The 14,871-nt window shown below is 42.0% G+C and overlaps 1 protein-coding gene across 4 annotated transcripts in view; it reads left to right on the top strand.

Moving 5' to 3' along the window:
- The first annotated feature begins 1,981 nt into the window (after positions 1-1,981).
- Positions 1,982-14,871, top strand: part of TMEM108 (transmembrane protein 108) — a 162,303-nt gene continuing 149,413 nt past the window's right edge. For 2 of the 4 annotated variants that reach the window (XM_063420538.1, XM_063420512.1), the window contains exons 1-2: positions 1,982-2,108; positions 9,637-9,766. The gene's annotated coding sequence lies outside the window, so the exon portion shown is untranslated. The other 2 variants (XM_063420528.1, XM_063420520.1) reach the window with 2 other exon arrangements.

Genomic DNA, 14,871 nt, shown 5'->3' with positions numbered 1-14,871 from the left:
CTTAAAATGGTTAACCTCAGTATGTAAAACATAGGCAGACAAATGATTTCTCTGAAACATGGTTTCCAAATGTGGTTTGTCTGAACCCTGGGATAATGTTTTCTTAGCACCTGAAATTTCCTCCTGAACTGTATTAGAGCAACTATGGAAGAAAAAGCTTTTACAGAAAAAAAAAATATTTTTAAAGTTGAGCAGAGTTGATGGACATTCTGCCAAACAAACCCCCTCTGTGTGGAGCAAGAGGGTCTATTTAACTTCAGGCTGTTACTTTATTGTGTATAAGGCAGCAGGGAGATCAGGTTCCTTCTGTCTTTGACTATGAACTAGAGTATCCACAAACTGGCAGACAAACTCAAGGCTGCCAGCCTGGGAAACTCTCCTCATATCTATTTGCTCATCATATAGGAAGGTGAAAATTTTACACCTCCTAGTCAGTAATAGGTTACTCTGTTATTCCAGCTTCATTAGCATATTTAGCCTAATTATTTAATATTTGTACTGTGAAAACATAACAAACTGGAGATGTTGTTAGTTATTGGTGTGTGACATGGACTCAGCCATTCATGCAGCAACTTGAAGGAAATATTAGGCAAAAGTAGAAATAAGAAGGGAAAGCCAGAAAAACATGGCAGTGGTTGGTTTTGCACTTACAAAGTAAAATCTCACCGAATAATCCACAGTTTCAATGTTGGTGATATTTCACCAGCAGCAACTCTTTCTTTAATTGGAAGGAAGTCTTCAGAGAATTGTAAAGCCTGTTGAATGAAGTGCTGAGCAACCAGACAGATGGAGAGATCTTGTTTTGGTCTTTCAATTTCTAAAAGGGAGCATATGAGAAAGATAAGAACAAAGTTTTTAATCGGGCCAGTTGCGATAGGACCAGGGGTAGTGGTTTTAATCTAAAGAGGTTGGTTCAGAGGGTGGTAAAACACTGGCACCGGTTTCCCAGAGAGGTGCTGGACACCCCATTCCTGGTAACATTCAAGGTCAAGTTGGACAGAGCTTGGAACGACCTGATCTATTTGAAGTTGTCCCTGTTCATTGCAGGGGGGCTGGACTAAAGGACCTTTAAAGGTCCTTTCCAACCCAAACCATTCTTGATTGTTCCATACATCAGAAGCTCTGTGTACTGCTTCGCACTCTTAAGTCCTAAAGTCCTGACACACTCAACACTGACGTAATAAGAAATAAAAAGTAAGATAGCTACACTGTCAGAAGACTGGTGTAGCTGGTTCTTATCGGCTGATAATAATTATACAGCATTAGCAAACCTAAGGCAAAAAGAGGTAAGCAAAAAAAGGCAGAGTTTCCCCCTCCATTGGTTAATATAGAAATTACCGACCAATAATTGTGGCTAATGAGGGGAGAGGCAGCAAGGCTTAAATTTTTCAGGAAGCAGTAGTGGTTTGGGTAAGGCATTGAACTGCAACGGACCTGGGCTGGGAGCTGCCACTGTTTCTAGATCTGCACTTCCGAGGCTCAGTTTCTCTTGGAGCAGCCACACCAACGTCCTTACAAACGTTCCCTTGCCTACGGGATAAATCCTAACTCATCAGTAGCAAATTTCCTCTGGAGGTCTCTTCCAGCCAGGCTCAAACCTGTAAGAGTTGCCCCGGTGTAAACGAGTGGTAAAACGCTGCCGGAATGTCGAACAACCCACTGCTCGCAGCGGAAGGGGCTACGTGGAGCGAACCGCTGTGGCAGCCACCTGTAATTTCACCGTAACGCCGTATTCCTGCCAACAGCTTCTGCCGCGCATTTAACCTCTCCAGCCCGGCCCCCCTAAACCCCGGGCTTCCCCTCTCGGCGCAATCACGGCTAACCCCCCCCTCCCAGCCGCGGTAAGACCCTGCCCCTCATCCCTGACAGCCGCTGCCGCAGCCCCTCATTTCCATCCGCCGCCGCTCCGCGCCCCCGCGGCGGGGCCGCCGCCTCCCCCGCCCTGCCGCAGCCAGGGACCCTTCCCGGGGAGGCCGGGCCGGCGGAGCCCCGCCCGCCGCCGGGCCAGCACAGCGGCGGCAGCGGCGGCAGCAGCAGCGGGCGGCGGGGGGTGCCCGGCGGTGGATGCCCGGCAGCAGCAGCGCCGCTCGCTCCGCAGCGCAGGGGAGGTGAGCGGCAGCGGGGAGCGGCGGCTGCCTCCGGCTCCTGCTCCTGCAGGAACCGCGCGGTTCGGTTCGGCGGCACCAGCTCCGGAGCGAGGGGTGCCAGAGGCATGGGGCTCCGCTTGTGAGACGCGTTCGCTTCTCGGTTTGTCTTCTTGTTTCATGAGAGATGATCTGAAGTGGCAGCAGCCTGGTGGTTTGCGCCCATAGTTTAAGGGGCGCTGCGTTGTAAGTGTCCTTCTGCAGCGTACTGGGCTCGGTTGTATGTGAATAAGCAGTTTCGGGGTAGGCACGTAGTGAAAATAGCGTGTGGATTATTACTCTTTTCGAATGGGTGGGAGCTGTGAGGGAAGGTGACATTAGTGTCTGTCATTGCATGAAAAGCGTCGAATCTCGCGTAGAAGGCAGGATTTTTTTTTAAAAAAAATTGTTTTTCAAGCAGGAACTATCAGATGCTTGTCATGAGCAGTTTGCAGAGGTGTGTATTCGTAATATACAGCCAAAGGCACGAGACTGCTCCATATCATAATGAACTGGGAGCCTGTGGCTTGCATGATGTATTTAAAGTAGAACACTGCATGTAAGACGGCATCCTTTTTTAAAGATGTCTTGAAATGTAACCACAGAAAAAGCTTGTTGTAGTAGTGATAGGCAGTTTACTGGAGATAGCCTACATATATTTCTCTCATATAGTAGGAGGGGCCCGATGACTGATTTAGCAAAATATTTTAAAGAAAAGATTGCATAGATGATTGTAGCAGAGATAAAACAACTCTGGATAAGTAATTAAGGATTGAACAGACTTAAACAGGAAAAATTGGGAAGGAAATTGAACAATGCTATGAATAAATGGCCATACTCGTGCAGCAGAACTACAAAATACATACTGTATCAGAGAAAATTCACCTCTCTCAACTGCAGAGAGAAGTCAGGCATTCAAGGTCTGTGGAGAAAGTCCTTTATATGGAGACGCTAGTGTGGAAAAAAACACTAATTACAGCAAGTAGGATCAGTTCTTTATCCTATTGACAATTTAATGTTTAAAAATGACTCTCTGACTGTCTGAGAAGGTAAATCAGCACTGAGAATGTGCTTTTGTTAAATGAGGGTGTCATTTTACACCTGGACTTTATTTTTTGGGGAGATGGGGGGAGAGGCGAAAGTGTGTAAATCCGTAGATTAAGGAATGCAATTCTAAAGAAGAAAAAAATTTTAAGGAATAATTTTCTGCGAATGGTTTGCAGCACTACCTCTGGAAGGCAGATGCAACTGTTCAAATCTATCTTAAGTTCTGACTCTGATGTTTGCAGGGTGATTTTAAAAAGATAATTTGTAGGAATAGATAATGGTGTGGTAACAGTGACTACCTGTATCTGAAGATATTCTGGTGACTTAAAAACTTAACTAGACCTAGAACTATACATGCAAGCAACTGGCCATTGCCTCCTATGCTTTTGTCCCAGAGTGACCTGCTCCCCTCTAGTTTATGTCAGGCTTCTGTAAATCATAATCATAAAGTAATACTTCATGCAGATGCAGTGAAATTATTATGCTAAATTTCTGATTGTGGTGGACCAGTTATTCCTTTAAAAAAAAAAAGTTACTTCTGAGGAATCGAAAACTGCAGAAACACCTTTAATCCTGTTAGAACTGATGGAATTTGTTCGACCCTTGTAAATTTGTTCCACCCTTGTTCCCTAGACTGATGCCAGGTATGGAATAGTTTGAACTTTTGTCTTTCCACTGGAGAGATTAAAGAAAGAGGGAAGCCAATTACAAGTGTTACAATGGTAAAGATGCGATTATGTGATTGCAGCCAGGATCTGCAGTTACAACAGCCTAATGCAGAATAAAACAAATCTCAAGGTTATTATTGGCAAAATCTGTCAATATACTGCTGACATATCTGCAATATTGTGCATACATTAAAGAGATTTTATGTGTTGTCACTGCCTTTAAAAGTTTGAAAACGCTGGGCAATCTTTCCTCTCCTGGCAACAGGAGGCAATATTCCTAAGTGCTTGTGCCGTAGCATCTGCTCTGGTGCTGCCTTCCATTGGAGGTCTTGCCACAGCTGAGTGTTGCCTTAGCAGATAAGCTGAATCAGCACAGATTACATTTCTTCACAGCCTGCAGCTCCCCAAAGCAAGAATTTTGCTAAGCCTGATCCCTTGGTGGCCATGCAACAGATCTCAGTTGTATCAACAAAAACCGACCAACTCCTGCTCCAGTCTAGCTCATTGGATTATAGGCAGACCAGAAGTTTTGGCCATGCTATTAATTGGATTAATCAATTGCCAGGTAAATAGAGGCAATTAATGTAATAGATTCTAGTGTATGTGTTTGCAAATAATTTATTCTTGTCAGAACTAGTGGATCTGTGTTGAAAACTTTCCCAGACTTCTTCCATGCCATCATTGCTTGTGTAAATTATGAACTGGTATGCCTGGCTGTGCTAAACAACTAAATGAATTAATAAGCAACATATGATTTTTTTATTAATAGGTACTAAGTTTTTGCATCCAAAGCTCAGCTGTGTTGTGGAGCAAAAGTAAAGACAATATGGTGTCTACAACAGATCTCCTTTGAGTGATAGGGAGCAATTTCATGACTATGATACTGAAGATATTTAAAGCTTAAAATTAGTAGAAATTAAAGTGAGCCAAAAATCTTGTTATTCCCTGAATTATTTCAAGGAAACCACTAGACACAGTTACTGTGGGGTAACTATGAGCGACTCATCTGGAGGCACGTGCTGGCCACAGTAAATATACAAAATAGGAAGTATGAAAATCTCTTTCAAGTTTTTATCTTAACATCCACAAGGAGAAAGCCTCATGGTCAACTTTCTTGTCTGACGGAAGACTGAGTCATTCTTCAAAAGAAACAGGAGTGAACTCAAGTTATAACTTTGGATCTGCTTTGTAGTCTGTCATAAATAAAGCTTTTCAGACTTTAAGATGCTAGGACTCAGAATGGTGAGGTTAGAGGTGTTACCGATGGATCATTAGTTACATGAGTGTGGTAACTGTTGAAATAAGGAGTGAGGCGTGTAAGAAAGAATGACCTATCTCTTGCTCCTGGCTGATGGAGGAAATGAATTATGCAGAACACTTAGCTACCTCTTTGGGCAAGAACATGATACATCTCTGCTTGGTACTAAGTAATCCTTGCCACTGATGATGATATATGTAATCCATAGGTAAAACACTCATTGTGACCTTTGGTTTGCTGACAGCATTCCCTGAATGAAGTGTATGAGCTGGCATGCTTGCCAGTTTTCCTTTGAAAAGCTCTCTGGAGCTGGGTAAGGGTCCAACTTGTTCTTTATTATAGGAATGAATTCTCTATGTTTTGTCTTTGTTCTTTCTGCACCAGAAAAGCAGGTTTTATCCAGTGTGCTGGGAGGCTGAGGAAAAGATTTGCTAAAAATTGCCTTGGCAGTCACCATTTGGGAGCATGATATAAAGGGCAAGACATAAATGTAATTTTACAAGTGGGTAATGTATTAAATGCTGAAAGTAGGAGTACTGATCTTGCTCCAGGCAGCAGTGACCACTGGAGCTTTTCCCATATGAAAACCATAAAAGGAGCTGCATGATTCTTAGAGTAAGAATCATCTCTAACGTATGGGTACATTTTCAAAGTCATTTTTTCATAAGTCCATTCCATCTGTGAAGTGTGGAGACCTCAACTGAAATTCTTGTCCCACTGTTGAGGATCAACTTTTTGATTTGGCCAGGTCAGTAGCATACTATGGTGAATTTGTTTTAAAAAAAATGGGAAAAATTGGGAACAGGGCCCTGTTTACAGGGTCATAGAATTGCTGAGGTTGCAGGGAGGTTGTGTAGCCAACCCTTTGCTCAAAACATCTAGAGCAGGTTGCACAGGACTGTGTGCAGCTGGGTTTTGAATGTTTCCAGTGTCTGGGGTTGGAGACTCCACTGCCTCTCTGGGTCACCTGTATCTGTGTTGGACCAGCCTCACAGTGAGAGTCTTCTTCTGTTTAAATGCAGTAACTTGTGTTTTCAGTTGTGCCTGTTTCACCTTGTTCTTTCAGTGAGCCGCTGAGAAGAGCTTGGCTTCATCTTCTTTGCTGTCCCTCCTTTGTCACATGGACATGCTCCTTGCCTGTGGTCAGCTTGTCCAGTGAGAGTCCCAGCTCTTGCTCTGCAAATCCATTTTGCTAGCCAGTTGCCCTCCACCCTCTGCTAGCACAAAAGGAGAGGGAGGGCTAAACAGAAAGGCGAGAAGAAGAGAAAATGACAAAGAGAAAAGAGGTGGAGATGTGGTGGGAGGTGGGTGGGAGTGTGCAGAGGAATGCAGGCATCTGGAGACGTTATGCTGGTTGCAGCAGGCTGGTTTACCTCAGCCCCTTTATAGTGCTATTGAGGGAAGACCACATGTCAAGCCACAAGTGCTTTTATGCCTGGTAATTTAAGCAGGATTTAATGCATCCTGTCGTTGTAAACAATGACATCGGTATGAATCAACAAGGATGTGTGAGTTTTTTCTCTGAGGTTGGTACATACACTTCCAGGGCAGCCAGGAATTTTCAACAGTCTTTGCCATGGCATAAATTCAGGCAGTTTTGGTATGATTTCATAAAAGGTTTGGCTGGGCAGCTCACTTTGCCTTAAGCTATCTGTTAAGGCAGACTTTTCCAAGAATGGCCTTTCAGTAAAACATCATAATGCCTAAAAGAACAACAATAGTTTTATGACAAGCCACTACAACAATATGTTAGTTACGGAGGACATGGGTGAGAGGAGCCTTCTGTGGTCACTTAAAGGATCACTGGCATTCATATTTTAATCCAGTGGTAGTCCTCTAGAGTAGAGGTGCAGGACTACAGTTAGGAGTCCTTTGTGGTGGTTGTAAGATGGAGGTTGTGCAATAAGTTTAATTCTGTTGTTTCATAACACATGTACACTGGACCATAGAATTCCTTAGTGTTTGGATATCACACAGGCACACTGGGAGTCTTTCCTAGCTCAGAAGTAGTTGCAGCTTGTCCTTATCATTAGTCCATATCCACATCCACTGTTAATAGGTCACTCAAAGTCAATGGAGCAGTATCTGTACACCCTTTGTACTTTTGTTTTTTCTTCCAGAGGATTGAAAGTCACCCAAGAAACATAAAATATGGTTTTCCTTTTCAAAGTCACCAGAGGATCCATGTGATCCATGCTAAGGTGTTAGAACAGTGCCATTAAAATCTGTTTACCTGCATCCAGGCACATGCCAAGGCCTATGTCCCAGATGTCCCTTTTCTTAACCTGCTGCCTCTTTCTGCCAAGTCGAGTGGTCCTAGTCCATGTTTCAGTGAAGCTCCTCTTTGATCCACCATTCAGAGGACAGCAGCCACTCACCTCTGAGTCCTGCTTGCTTTAGGATCCTTGGTGTTACAGGGAAAGAGAGATCACAAAGACTTGCTGGCTGCCTCTCCTGACCTACAGGCCCTGGTCCAGCCAACAGGTCTGAGATGGCAGGACAGTTTCATGTGTTAGGACCAGATTTACTTATTTGAAGGTATTTGACATTATGTTTGATTTGTATTCTGAAGGAGTAACACAGTATTATGCCAAAACCCTGGCAAAAGCATGGTGCAGCAATTGTAATATATAGTGGAATTGCAATGCAAGCTGCTTCCCCATGCCAGTCTCTGCATGCTCCACTGTCATGAAGCAGGTGGATTTATTCTAATTAGAGAGATCCAAAACCGTGGGTTGAATACAAATATAGCCTGCAAATGTTCAGATAACCTGCACAGTGTGGCATTTTTGGTACTTTTCCCTAGCAGTTTGCATTGTGGTGCTTAATTTACAAGAGTGTGTGTTGTATTTCTCCCCATGTTAGGTCATTTTATCCTGTAATTCTGAAGGACAAATCTTTTACTTTACAGAAACTGCATCCTGAAACTTGTTGTGAGTAAAAGGAGAGCCTGTGTAATGTTGTTATTATTTGAAGATTCAAAATCAAGGATTCTGGGGTAATTGTGTGTGACCTTTCAGATCTGAGATCTGTCTGCATCAAGGCAGCGACACAGATACCTTAAAACATGTCCCAGGATCAAGGCTTTTCCTGGCTCCATCAGGAGTTTCAGGTCTGAATAGCAATCAAACCAGATGTCATGTGCCATCAGTGTGCCACCCTTCATGGTGAGAATTTACATCAGGATGTAAAGCTACAAATGGTTCCTGTGTCACCCCTTGTGATTTTTAGGCATTCTGACTGAAGTGAGTTAATTTTCAATTTTCCATTATAAAATAGGGAGGGAGAGAGCAGCCTACAGAGGATGTGTATACTGCAAACCACATATACACAAAGCTATACTAACCTTTGAAATACTCATAAACAATTTCTGTGGAGAGCAGAGACAGCTTTTAAGCAGCAGGAGCCAAAATATGGAAAGCAGCAAATACGCATCCCGTTTTCTGTGCCATGGTGCTGGAGCCAGGGGTGTCTGGTGAAATCTCATAATGAAACAGTTGTTTGAGCAGTTGAATACAGCTCAGCAAAGCAGCTCTTGAACTAACATGGGCTGCCTGTTTGCCAGTAAACAGATAATTACACTCCGTTGTTTAATTGAGCTTCCATGAAAACTGCAATATGTTTTTTGTAAGATCCACCATGAAAATGTGTTCTGCTTGTGGATCCTGCATATAGGGATCAAGATATTGGGGCGGGGTGTCAGGTACAGAGGTAATGCTCTGTGTGCTGAGCAATCTGCCGTGGGGAGTCAAGCATATATAAGTGGCTCCCTCATAGCTTTCACAGAGGAAAACTGTACTATACGAGCAGAGAACCTTTTGCTTGGTTTTCTGAGGTCATTTTGATTCAGGTGACCAAATTTAGATACCTGGAAGGCACTGCAGCTCTGGATACATTTGAGGAATCTCACTGTGATTCCCTGAGTAGTTAAATATATATATATATGTGTATATATGTATATAATCTCTGATTGAATTTTTCTACTGTCCCATTTTGTTCCTGAAAACCATTGAACAGTGGCCAGGGTCACTTTTTTGGAAGGTTTTTTCTTTTTTATTACCTTGATTGCTGAATGTGAATCTTGACCACTCTGTCAACCTCCAGTTTCTTGTATTAGTAGCTTTCTTATTCTGAAACTAGTATTTAAATCAAACTTAGTCTCTTTCCACAAAAATCAACCTTTACCAGATAATTTAACAAAGAAATTGACAATTCAGAGATGCAAGTTGTGCCATGTTTTTTTGTTAAGTGTTTGAATTTTATAAAATTGGGAGCAAATTGTGAAATCTGTAGGATATACACATATGGAATGTGACAGTCTGAAAAGTCTGAGTCTGCAAAGAAATCCTAGAGTCTTCTTCTTATACTCCCAAAAATCAATAACCTACAGAAACAATGTGGTCTGTAATCCATTAACTGAAAGCTCTGGAGAGCAATAGGAGCCACATGGCATAAGGCCATATGTATTTAAATTGAATGCCTTATAAAATGAGATGAATAAATATCTTGGAATAACACACCCATTTCTGTAAATTTACAGGTTGCACCAGCTGGCAGATAAAAAATAAGAAAACAAGAAGCTGGAAGAAGTTTGATTACCAGGAAGATCTGAACCAATGGACTGTATGGATATAGATATGTTTGAAGGCATCTGCTCCTCCCATTACAAAGTAAGGCACAAATTGATTTCTTTGCTGGTTTGGGTCTCTTCAGTGCAGTGCAGCTCCCTTTTGTGGCACTGCCCAAGATAATAGTGGAAGTGTTCTCCAAAGCTTGTTCAACCTAGGGGCTGACTGCTAATAACTGTGGCCAGTTACTCATAACATAAGTGGACGATATGCAGACCCTAAAAAGCCTCAAGTTTCAAAATCCAATGATAAATTTGGATCCTCAGGGCCTGTAAAAATCAAAGTTTTATTATATGAAATATCTGTTCAGGTACCTCTACAGGTTGTCTATTTTTAGCATGTGCTAATAGACCTTCCTGCTCACCTGAGGCATCTTTTTTATGTGCTTAATAATTGCTGTAGATTGAAGTAGACTTGAAACCTGTATGTAGTGTGGCAGCTAATCAGGATAAAGTCTCTAAACTGGTTGCCAGAAAATACCTCTGACGGGAGATGCAAGTTGTGCCACTTTCTTTGTACAATTTTAGCGTTTCACTTTCAGGATTGCTATATGGTTTGTTTACAAAGCCTGCTTAATTTTCCTTTCTATTTTTTTCCTACCAATCAAAATAATTACTTATTGGTCTAAGCTGAAGGTGGTGGAGATCTTGATAGATTTGCTGGGTGTCTTTTGCCCAGATATACTGTCACTTACTGTGAATGTTTCCTTTATCGAATTGTTTTCAGGGAAGGTACAAAACAGAGATTTTTCAAAAAGCTACTTGAAACTGGTAGAAACACTTGAGAAATATATGAACTGAACTTGTTTTAAAGTAAAATTTTTCATTTTTGAGATGATGCATTTCTGCATGTCTGGGGAGCGGCTGTGTGGGACTTCTTCATATTTTAACAATTCGGATCAACACAAGTTTGCTACAAAGCAAATGCAAAACCATATCAGCTCTGTGTTATTCAGGAACTCAAATCAGGCAGCTGAGCAGTTGGAAAAAGAGACAGCTGCAACTGGGCTTAGCTGGTCTCTGCTTTAAGCCAGAGAGGCTGAAGAGAGGACGTTCAGCTTAAGTCAGGGCGACACTTAATGTCTCCATTTTCACCAGCCTGTGTTAAATGACAAAGGAACAACCCTGTGCAGAGCACTGCCATTGCTTCTATTTTGTATGGAAATATGACCACCAGTGTTATAAGCCTGCCATTTCCACAAGTGTGAGATAACCAGTCTCCTTCTTTTGTGGAAGAACTAAATTTAAGAGATCCTTAGGTGGGGAATGTTAGACTGTGGCATTGCATCTTGTAGATATAGGCGGGGGGGGGGGGGGGGGCGGGCTCCCTTGCATGCTGAAATAACAGGAATGACATGTATAAAGTATTCAGAAAATGCAAAGATAAGCAATAGCAAATAGAACTTAAAATGAAAAAACATTCAAACTCTTGAGTACTTGGGACATTCCAGTAATTTTCCTCAGCTCTTGTTAGGAAGGAATGTACATAAATCATGAAAAACTGTAGGATCTGATCTAAATAGCAGACACTTCTCTAGAGAGTTCTATTTTCTCTACTAGATGGTTGTGTAACCCTTGGTGTCTACACTCCAGTGCCCCAGAGGAGTCCGTATTGCCACCAGTTATTGCCAGCTCCCATGAGTACAAATGCCTGCTGGTCTGTGCGTTCTTGTTTGAGCACCTTTACACAAAGCGTATGCAGGGAGGGTGGGGAATGATCGCTTTGGTTCTGCATCTGTGAAGGGACAATGCCATCTCCTGTGCCACCTTGCCTGCTTTAATCATGTCCTTCCCTGGATCAGAGCTTCTGAGTTTGTGCTTCTTGGCACAGCAGGGAGCCCAGCCTTGGACAGGGCCCCTGGCTGTTGTGTGGCAAGTAATCCCTCCAAATAGGATTTGCGTTCTTGCAGCAGCCGTTCTGGGCACAGAGACTGAATACATGGAGGCAAATTGTGCTTACACAGACATAGCTCAAGCCCAGCCATTCAGAACACCAGTCAGTGACAGAGCTGGACACAAATTGAGTATCTGAGTATCCAAAAAGAACTTGTACTAGTGGCTAAGAAAAATGTGCAGGGTCAGAGCAATCTGCAGTGTCTTAGTTAACTGGATTTATTGGTGCTGCTTCACAGCACAAATGTTGTTAGAGCCCCAGAGTTGCTTTGTTACTTTTCATTGCCAAAGGCTGTTGTCCCTGCAGTGTTGCTGTGTGGAAATGGGAGACTGCAACTCAGTTACCTCTGTGAATGGTCGGTCTTCTCACCTAAAACATCATTGCGCTTTCAGTGCTGTGCACTCCCTGCTTTAAAGCACCTGAGATGGTCTACTCTAGTGGCTCTTGCATTGGTGTAGTATATATAGTATAGTTGATAGAGTATATGTTGAATAGTGATTCTTGATGTTAGCCTGCAGCTGCTGGATAGAATAAATATCTGGAGGTAATAGTGGATTAAATCAAATCTAGACTTGCAATTTCTGAGCTTTTAAATTGTGGTTTATTTGTGGGCATTATTCTTGATAGCTTTTTGGCCATGATTATCCAGTTTTGGCTGAGAAATGATGGAAACACCAAACACAGCTTAGGAACTGAAGGAACAAATGACCTTCTGATTTATACCCAACACAAATATTCCAATATTACAAGAAGCTATGTGAGTTTCATTTAATATTCATTTCAGGAAAATGAACGCCTGAAAACCTCTGAAAAGTCATAGATTAGAAAAGTTAAAAACTGAATAAGCATTTTATTTAACTCATCCAAATATTTTGTAGCACTAGTTTTGTTGTGGGTTTTTTGCTTGTTTCCTCTGCAGAACACAAGGACGTTTTTTTCTCCATATTGAAGCACTGGTAATTTTTAATGAAAACATTTATTTTTAAACTAAGGGTAGCTGAATCAAAATGAGTTCACTTTGCTAGGAGTTTGCAGTCCAGTGAAAGACTTCCTTATAATTAAATTAAAAAAAAACAAAAAAAGATTTTACTAATGACTTAGTCCTGTCTTTCTCCTTTCTGGTGCACTGACTTTTATGTTCCTATTATTCACTTTTCTAGTAGTGCTAAGAGACCCCAGGCCTTGATGAGGCCTCAGTTGTTCTGCATACTGTGTTGGGTCCCACATAAATTGCAAATGCATCTTTCTGCAAAGAATATATGATCAAAGAGGCAAGAAAGATTAGATGGGTATGACCCAGGAGCACAGGGACAGTGAGATATTTTTCATCAGCATGGTAAGCAGTGCCTTCAGGAACCTGCAGGCAGCCGTTTACATATACAGCTCTGTAGCCTTGAGGTGGTTGTGTTGTAAGGTGGTGGAGAATCAAAGCCTTTCATCCATGCAAGTGGGGAAGGATCCCAAGAACTGCACATCGTGTCACTGTAGTACTCTCTCTATGCTGTTTTGATTTGAATAAGAGCAGTTTGATTGAAATCAGCTTGGAAATGGGAGCAGGTTCTTGGTGGTGGGGGAAGCCTTTTTCTTTAGGAAGCGAGTGTGGCATATAGCTTGCCTGTCCTGCTGTGTAATTTGTCCTGACATTTGCTGGCACAGTATGTTCTTACTAACTGCAGTGACATTTGCCCCGTGTGACATAATTCTGAACACTTTTTTATAATACTTCCACTTGAACTGAAAGCAACCAAACTGTCTTTTCTAATTTCAGCCCTCTTGATCCCTTGTCCCCAGTGATAAGTTCTGCCTTGCAGTGCTTCCCAGTGCTGCCTGAAGTAAAAAGATGAGATAGCAGCTAGCAACCCCAGGCTTTTCCCTTGTTGGTATTCAAGATCATGCTAGAAGTCACTGATCTTTTATGAGCTAAATCCTGAAGGAGTTAGCTTTGCAAGTCAGCCCTCCCCAGGCAGACATTTGGATCCAGAAGTAAAAACAGAGCCACCTAATAATCAAGTGTGTTTGTTCTTGCCTCTATTACTACTAACACTGGTCACTAGTCACAGAATATTATATTCAAAATCAAACAAAAGGATAATGGTACAAACAAAGATCACTGTCCAAACACACAAAAAGCATATTTTTGGTTTAGATGGGGAATTGTTTCAACTTTGTTTTCAATTTTTTTCTAAAAGGAAAGTATTCCGTATTCTTTAGTAAAGAATACCTAAACACTCGTTGCTGCTTATTCATTTGTTCAAACAGCCTGTGAGATGCAGCAGTTATTTCTTGATGATTGATGGAAAATAAAGTTGTTTTGATAGCATTTTCTTCATGTTGATGACACTGAATGTATCTAATTTACTCGACTTGGTGATCTGGCCCTGACAAGTTTGATCACTGTTTCTAGCAGTAAATGATAGTGTATCTTTTGGGTAGGAGACAATGGGGATGAAAAGTCTTCTGGGTGCCCTTAAACGTTGTTAAGTGTGGTGGGGAATTCACCACGAAGTGGAGCAAGTTTGGGATTATGGTCTCTTGTTCAGTATCTGGTATGGAAAATAAACTGGTGTATTGCATAAAATCAGACTGTGAAATCTGATTAAAAGTTAAACTTGCTGTGAACCTAGTCTAAGAGGGTCCATCAGTACTGGCAGAAAGAAAGAAGCAGGAACCTGGCTATGCAGGATGTCATAGTGCTTCCTCTGGTTTCTCACCAAGCACAGAAATGAAAACTGGGAGACTTTCAGATATTTAATTATTTAGCCTTAGGTTCCTCACAATCCATAATGAGCCATAGTTTTGAGGACAAACTTTTATCAGCTCTGTGGAGTGGGGAAATGCCCTTATCCCACCCCCATACAGATGGCCACTGAGATTAGCCCAGGATCATGCAAAGCAGAGAATTAAATTCCACTTCTAAAACTAAGTACCAGACTCTTACATCCGTGGGCTGATCTTTCTGCAGAATGAGTGGGCCATACCTTACCTGTCCTGAGACTGAGGATCAGTCTGTTACATTTCAGCTGTGCATTTCTAGGTCAGATTTAAAATGATTTTAAAAGGTCACACTTCAACTCTTTGCTCTTCAGGAAGAGAACTGAAAATAGTAAATGGAGTACAGAGAGCTACAGAAATTCAAGAGAGACTCAGTTTTCAAGAAGCAGGCCACACTGAACTTTTAAACTCTAATAAATCTGCAAAGGTGAAATTGCAGCTGAGACAGCATCACTTTGTGCCAAGGAAGTCCCTATAAATGA

This window comes from Prinia subflava, chromosome 1, assembly GCF_021018805.1.
Source record: "Prinia subflava isolate CZ2003 ecotype Zambia chromosome 1, Cam_Psub_1.2, whole genome shotgun sequence".
Classification (NCBI taxonomy): Eukaryota; Metazoa; Chordata; class Aves; order Passeriformes; family Cisticolidae; genus Prinia; species Prinia subflava.
This window is presented reverse-complemented; position numbering and strand designations above follow the sequence as displayed.